The following is an 8,373-nucleotide window of genomic DNA, read 5'->3' on the forward strand; positions in this document are numbered from 1 at the left end:
ATGTCATCTTGGTCAATTTTCTGTGTAAAAGGAGTGACACTTAGAGAAACACACATGGCATCTTTGATTCGAGCTGTTGTTCTGGTGGCTCTTGCAACTTCATTTTTTCCTGCATTTGTGGAGTCGATTGTTCGTCATTACAAGTTCACTGTAAGTGCACTACATAACATATTATTAATATATCTTACTAATTACCATACTCTGTTAAAATGATCAGCAACTAGGAAATTCAAACTTAAAGTTTGGGCATGAAGATAAATTTTCATCATTATGCTCTACTTTATGTAGGTGGTGAAGAAAAATACAACAAGATTGTGTGCAACTAAGCCCATTATCACTGTAAATGGAAAATTTCCAGGGCCAACTCTCTATGCTAGAGAAGATGATACAGTGCTTGTAAGGGTTGTCAACCATGTCCAAGACAATGTTACCATCCATTGGTATGATAAATCAACTATTTTAGCCATCTTAAATAGGAAAAAACAACAACTGACTTTATCACGGATCATATAAATATGACATAAACAAACAAGAAGGTCGTAACTTCACCCTCACTGGGCAAAGAGGTACCCTTCTTTGGCATGCACATATCAACTGGCAAAGGGCAACGGTACATGGTGCCTTCGTCATCTTGCCCAAATGACGCGTTCCTTATCTATTCCCCAAGCCGCAAAAGGAAGAGATTATAATATTAGGTAACATTAAATTCCTTTTACTCCACTTTGTTATAGTCTCTACTTGTAGCTAAGATATGCAGAAAAGCAGAAGATCCATGCTATATATTTAAACATCAAAGACAATTTAATAATGGAAGTCTTGAATTGCAGGAGAATGGTGGAATTCAAATGTTGAGGCAGTAATCAATCAAGCCATGAAAATGGGAGTGGCTCCCAATGTATCAGATGCACACACCATCAATGGTCATCCTGGACCTGCACCAAATTGTCCTTCAAAGGGTACTGTACTTTATGTTTGAACTGGATAAAAGTACTACAGCAAAACACCTTTTCAGGAAAAACAATATATATTAATCAAATACATTTAGTGATATTCCTGTGTTTGCATGAAAATTATACAGGACAAATAATTCAGGAAGATCTTCCATCGTATTAAGTTCAAACTATGATGGTGTAAAATGTACTAAAGATAAAAGATTATATGCACTTAATGGCCTGATGAAGGATCAAAATGATATCTGCTGACCGGGATTATGGTTAATATGCAGGTTACACCCTACATGTGGAGAGTGGCAAGACCTACTTGCTCCGTATTATTAATGCTGCGTTGAACGAAGATCTCTTTTTCAAGATTGTGTTAGTTTTTCCAACAATTATGGTGATGTATGGGAGAGGTAAGCAATGATGCAACTCTCCTTAGTGAGATAAGCAATGATGCAATGAGTGGTAAGTGAGATGGGAATATTGCAAATTGATCCTTCTTGGTAGGTGAGATTTGCACTTTTGGTCCCTATCTCAAAACTATAAATACCCCCTTCCATTTCATTGTATAACACACCAAAAAAAATATATCAAAACTCAAGAAGAAAGAGTTTGAGAGGGAGAGAGATATAGTTCCTTTAGGAATGTTTCCTAACAGGGGAGTGACAAAATAGTGAGTAGAAATACTAGTCGGGTATTTTTCGGGAAACACTTTTGTGTGCGCCACTATTTTGGGTAGAGCTCAGGAATTGTTGTACCTCCAAATTATTGGGGAAGTCTCTCTTTGTATGCCTGCTAAATGTTTTAGTGGAAGTTGGTGTCGGATTTGTGGACGTAGCCTAAACGTTTTAGGTGAACCACGTTAAATATTGTGTCATTTATTTTTGGTTTCGTTGATCATTTATTTTATTCCGCTGTGCAGTAGTGTTTAGTGCCACCGGGTCCTAACAAGTGGTATCAGAGCTTTGGTTAGAGTACTATTCATACGTACGGTACTATTCATACGTACGAGTACTATTCATCCATACGAGCACTATTCATATCCACGGTTACTATTCACCGTCAGAATTTTTTTTAGATTGCAGAAGTCTGTCAAATTCTGATCTAAATGGAGGCGAGGACAAGCAAGATGGTCAACCTAAATGGCACAAATTATCACTTATGGAGAAACAAGATGAAGGATCTCCTGTTCGTGACAAAGATGCACCTGCCGGTGTTCAGTTCTCAGAAACCTGAAGATAAGTCAGACGAGGACTGGGAATTTGAGCACAACCAAGTGTGCGGCTACATACGGCAATTTGTTGAAGACAATGTGTACAACCACATTTCTGGTGTGACACATGCAAGGTCGTTATGGGACAAGCTCGAAGAGTTGTATGCCTCTAAAACAGGTAACAACAAATTATTTTACTTGACAAAATTAATGCAAGTAAAATATGTAGAAGGGACAACTGTGGCAGATCACCTTAATGAAATACAAGGGATTGTCGACCAGTTGTCGGGAATGGGCATAAAGTTCGATGACGAGGTACTTGCTCTTATGGTGCTGGCAACACTCCCAGAGTCATGGGAAACCTTGAAGGTTTCAATCACCAATTCTGCACCCAACGGTGTGGTAAACATGGAGACAGTCAAGAGTGGCATTCTGAATGAAGAAATGAGACGCCGATCACAAGGAACATCTTCTTCACAGTCAGAGGTGTTGGCTGTTACGACCAGGGGGAGAAGTCAAAATAAGAGCCAGAGTAACAGAGATAAGAGCAGAGGTAAATCCAACAAATTTGCAAATGTTGAGTGCCATTACTGCAAAAAGAAGGGGCATATCAAAAGATTTTGCCGACAGTTCCAGAATGACCAGAAGAAGAACAAAGGCAAAAAGGTGAAGCCCGAAGAAAGCAGTGATGATGAAACGAACTCCTTTGGTGAGTTCAACGTTGTCTACGATGACGACATTATCAATCTGACAACCCAAGAGATGACCTGGGTGATTGATAGTGGGGCTACCATTCATGCGACGCCACGGAGAGAACTCTTCTCATCTTACACACCTGGAGACTTTGGTCGTGTAAAGATGGGAAATGCCAATTTCTCAACAGTTGTAGGCAAAGGTGATGTTTGCCTAGAGACCATGAATGGGATGAAGCTACTTTTAAGAGATGTCAGGCATGTTCCAGATATGCGCCTGAATCTGATCTCCGTAGACAAGCTCGATGAGGAAGGTTACTGCAATACCTTCCATAATGGCCAATGGAAGCTCACGAAGGGCTCATTGGTGGTGGCGCGGGGCACGAAGCAGTCAAAGTTGTACGTGACCCAGGCGAGCATCTCCCAACAAGTTATAAATGTTGCGGAGAATGATAGCAATATCAAGTTGTGGCATAGACGTCTTGGCCACATGAGTGAGAAGTCAATGGCGCGTTTGGTAAAGAAGAACGCCTTACCAGGTCTAAACCAGATCCAGTTGAAGAAGTGTGCTGACTGTTTAGCTGGGAAACAAAACAGAGTTTCGTTCAAAAGATTCCCTCCTTCCAGAAGGCAAAATGTGTTGGATCTGGTACACTCAGATGTATGTGGACCTTTCAAGAAGTCCCTCGGTGGTGCCCGATATTTCGTGACCTTTATTGATGATCATTCACGAAAGACATGGGTATACACGCTGAAGACCAAGGATCAAGTGTTTCAAGTTTTCAAACAGTTTCTGACCTTGGTGGAAAGAGAGACTGGTAAGAAGTTGAAGTGCATCCGGACAGACAATGGCGGTGAATACCAGGGTCAATTTGATGCTTACTGTAAAGAGCATGGTATTCGACATCAGTTCACACCTCCTAAAACTCCCCAGTTGAATGGCTTGGCTGAGAGGATGAACAGAACTTTGATCGAGAGAACCAGATGTTTACTCTCTCATTCAAAGTTACCAAAGGCTTTCTGGGGTGAAGCTCTAGTTACAGCAGCCTATGTGCTGAACCATTCACCCTGTGTCCCTCTTCAGTACGAGGCTCCAGAAAAGATTTGGTCAGGAAGAGATATCTCTTATGATCAATTACGGGTATTTGGCTGCAAAGCCTATGTCCATGTTCCGAAAGATGAAAGGAGCAAACTTGATGTCAAGACAAGGGAGTGTGTATTCATCGGCTATGGTCAAGACATGCTTGGCTATAAGTTCTATGATCCGGTGCAGAAGAAGCTCGTCAGGAGTCGAGATGTCGTGTTCGTTGAGGACCAAACAATTGAAGACATTGACAAAGTAGAGAAGTCCACTGATGATTCTGCTGAGTTTGAGTTGCCTCCAACAGTGGTGCCGAGACAAGTTGGAGATGATGTTCAGGATAATCAACCTGAAGCCCCTGATCTTCCTAATGAAGATGAACCAGCAGATACTGAAGGTAACGAGGACAATGGTGATGATGATGCAGACGAGGAGGATCAACCTCAACCACCAATCCTCAATAACCCTCCTTATCACACAAGATCTGGAAGAGTTGTGCAACAGTCTACCAGATATTCTCCACATGAGTATGTGTTACTCACTGACGGGGGAGAACCCGACAGCTTTGAAGAAGCTATTGATGATGGACATAAGGAGAAATGGATAGAAGCCATGCAAGATGAGATGAAATCCTTGCATGAGAACAAGACGTTTGAGCTGGTGAAGTTGCTGAAAGGCAAGAGAGCTTTGAAGAATAAGTGGGTGTTCAAGATGAAGCATGATGAACACAATTCCCTTCCGAGATTCAAAGCAAGATTGGTCGTCAAAGGTTTCAATCAAAGGAAAGGCATTGACTTTGATGAAATATTCTCACCAGTTGTGAAAATGACCTCAATACGCACGGTGCTGGGATTAGCAGCAAGCCTCAACCTGGAGGTTGAGCAGATGGATGTAAAAACCGCCTTCCTACATGGTGATTTGGAAGAGGAGATATACATGGAGCAACCAGACGGTTTCCAGCAAAAGGGGAAAGAGGACTGCGTTTGTAGATTGAGGAAAAGCCTCTATGGCTTAAAACAGGCACCAAGGCAGTGGTACAAGAAGTTCGAGTCGGTGATGGGGCAACACGGCTACAAGAAGACAACTTCAGACCATTGTGTGTTCGCTCAGAAGTTTTCTGACGATGATTTCATCATCCTATTGCTCTATGTGGATGATATGTTGATTGTTGGCCGGAATGTTTCCAGAATTAATAGCTTAAAAGAACAGCTAAGCAAGTTCTTCGCCATGAAAGACTTGGGGCCAGCAAAACAGATCCTTGGGATGAGGATTATGCGAGACCGAGAAGCCAAGAAGTTATGGTTGTCTCAGGAGAAGTACATCGAGAAGGTACTTCAACGGTTCAACATGGAGAAAACTAAAGCAGTTAGCTGTCCTCTTGCTAACCACTTTAGATTGAGCACCAAGCAAAGCCCGTCAACAGATGATGAGAGAAGAAAGATGGAGCGGATTCCATATGCTTCAGCAGTAGGAAGTTTGATGTATGCCATGGTTTGTACACGGCCAGATATCGCTCACGCTGTAGGAGTGGTAAGTAGATTTCTTTCTAATCCAGGAAAGGAACATTGGGATGCTGTTAAGTGGATTCTCAGGTATCTTCGAGGAACCTCCAAACTATGCTTATGTTTTGGAGAAGACAACCCTGTGTTGGTTGGCTATACTGATGCAGATATGGCCGGAGATGTTGATTCTAGAAAATCAACTTCAGGATACTTGATTAACTTTTCAGGGGGAGCTGTGTCATGGCAATCAAAGTTGCAAAAATGTGTTGCATTATCAACTACTGAAGCTGAATTCATCGCAGCAACGGAGGCTTGCAAAGAATTGATATGGATGAAGAAGTTCTTAACTGAACTTGGATTTTCGCAAGACGGTTATCAGTTATTTTGTGATAGTCAAAGTGCTATCCACCTTGCGAAGAATGCCTCATTCCATTCCAGATCCAAACATATTGATGTGAGATATAATTGGATCAGGGATGTGTTGGAGAAGAGGATGTTGCGGCTTGAAAAGATCCATACAGACGAAAATGGATCGGACATGTTGACCAAGACTTTACCGAAAGGGAAGTTTGAGTTCTGTAGAGAAGCTGCAGGGATAGTGGATCCACCATATAGTTGGAAGGGGGAGAATTGTTAGTTTTTCCAACAATTATGGTGATGTATGGGAGAGGTAAGCAATGATGCAACTCTCCTTAGTGAGATAAGCAATGATGCAATAAGTGGTAGGTGAGATGGGAATATTGCAAATTGATCCTTCTTGGTAGGTGAGATTTGCACTTTTGGTCCCTATCTCAAAACTATAAATACCCCCTTCCATTTCATTGTATAACACACCAAAAAAAATATATCAAAACTCAAGAAGAAAGAGTTTGAGAGGGAGAGAGATATAGTTCCTTTAGGAATGTTTCCTAACAGGGGAGTGACAAAATAGTGAGTAGAAATACTAGTCGGGTATTTTTCGGGAAACACTTTTGTGTGCGCCACTATTTTGGGTAGAGCTCAGGAATTGTTGTACCTCCAAATTATTGGGGAAGTCTCTCTTTGTATGCCTGCTAAATGTTTTAGTGGAAGTTGGTGTCGGATTTGTGGACGTAACCTAAACGTTTTAGGTGAACCACGTTAAATATTGTGTCATTTATTTTTGGTTTCGTTGATCATTTATTTTATTCCGCTGTGCAGTAGTGTTTAGTGCCACCGGGTCCTAACAGATTGCAGGGCACAATTTGACTGTTGTTGAGGTTGATGCATCTTACGTTAAACCCTTCAAGACCGACACCATTTTCATCGCTCCAGGACAGACGACAAATGCCATTCTCACTGCTGATCAGACTGCTGGCAAGTACTTAATAGCCGTATCTCCTTTTATGGACACTATAGTAGCCACTGATAATCTAACTGCAACCGGAACAATCCACTATCAAGGAACTGATGCACTTTCCCCTACTGCTCTCACTACCATTCCATCTCGAAATGCTACCCCAGTGACCAACATTTTTGTAGACTTCCTAAGGAGTCTAAACTCGAAAAAATACCCTGCTAATGTCTCATTGATAATCGTTCATTCATTGCTTCTAACTATGGGTATCTGTGTTAATCCTTGTGCTACATGCCAAAATGGAAGCAGAGTTGTGGCAGCTATCAATAATGTTACCTTTGTCATGCCTACTACCGCTATCCTACAAGCACATTACTATAACATAAGTGATGTCTACACCACGGATTTCCCTGAAAATCCAGCAATACCTTTCAACTATACTGGCACTCCACCAACAAATTTGCAGACTCAAAATGGTACAAAAGTTTACAAAGTTGAATTTAATTCAACTGTCCAGGTAGTGCTCCAAGGAACTTCTATCATAGCACCAGAGAGCCATCCAACACATCTACACGGATTTAATTTCTTTGTTGTTGGGAAAGGAGTTGGAAATTATGATCCTAAAAATGATCCAAAGAAGTTCAACCTAGTGGATCCTGTTGAGAGGAATACTATGAGTGTACCAACTGCTGGACGGACTGCCATTAGATTCCGAGCAGATAATCCTGGTAAAATTTCCTTTTTACTTCCATTTTTATGGTTAATTATTTGTCCTTTTAGAGAGGCTTTCATTTGTTTGTAATATGTAATTTTGATATGTAGGTGTTTGGTTTTTGCACTGTCATTTGGAGGTTCATACAACATGGGGATTAAAGATGGTATTTTTTGTAGAAAATGGAAGAGGCCCTAATCAATCAATCTTACCTCCTCCAAGTGATCTTCCAAAATGCTAAAGAAAAGCAAACCAAATTGACATACGAATTGGAGTGGAAGCTTCACAGAAATCGTTGAGAAGTTCAACTAATAAAATGTTTAGGACCACAAGTTTGATGGTTTTGAATATGCATCGAAGGTGTACGAGGAGAAGTCTCTAAGTCTTTTGGCGAAACACAACTTCAATCTTGATTATTTTTTGTGATTGACTACCATGTATAGTGTGATGTATCTTGAAAGCCTTGTTTGATGCTAGATGCTCTTGGGAATCTCACATAAAATCAAGCTGCTGTTTGTACCAAAATAAGCCACTTACATCTGTCTAATTAAAAAAATAATCCGTAGTGATTCCTCTCTATTCTACTAGGAGCTAAGTGAATACAATATATCTGCCCTATGAGCGGAGCCTTGGAGCGGCAATAAAATTGTCTTCGTGTGACCAATAGGTTACGGGTTCGAACTGTAGAATTAGCAGCATACTTGCATCAGGGTAGGTTGTGCGGCCTGCCCAAAATGATTATAGAATGTTTCGTGCATCCAAATGCCTTTGAAATGCTCCTTTAAATGTTCAGGTCTGGCTGGCCCATAGATTTAAAAGGATCTCGTAATAGACCTGAGCAAATATATTACAACTATCATATCTATGTTTCAATCGGTTCAATTTATAGGCAAATTAGTCTCGAAATATCGATCATTAGT

General features: G+C 40.9%; 1 pseudogene; it reads left to right on the forward strand.

Moving 5' to 3' along the window:
* On the forward strand, positions 1-7,954 carry LOC104218528 (laccase-4-like; annotated as a pseudogene).
* Positions 7,955-8,373: the final 419 nt, after the last annotated feature.

This window comes from Nicotiana sylvestris, chromosome 3 (assembly GCF_000393655.2).
Source record: "Nicotiana sylvestris chromosome 3, ASM39365v2, whole genome shotgun sequence".
In the NCBI taxonomy this organism is placed as follows: Eukaryota; Viridiplantae; Streptophyta; class Magnoliopsida; order Solanales; family Solanaceae; genus Nicotiana; species Nicotiana sylvestris.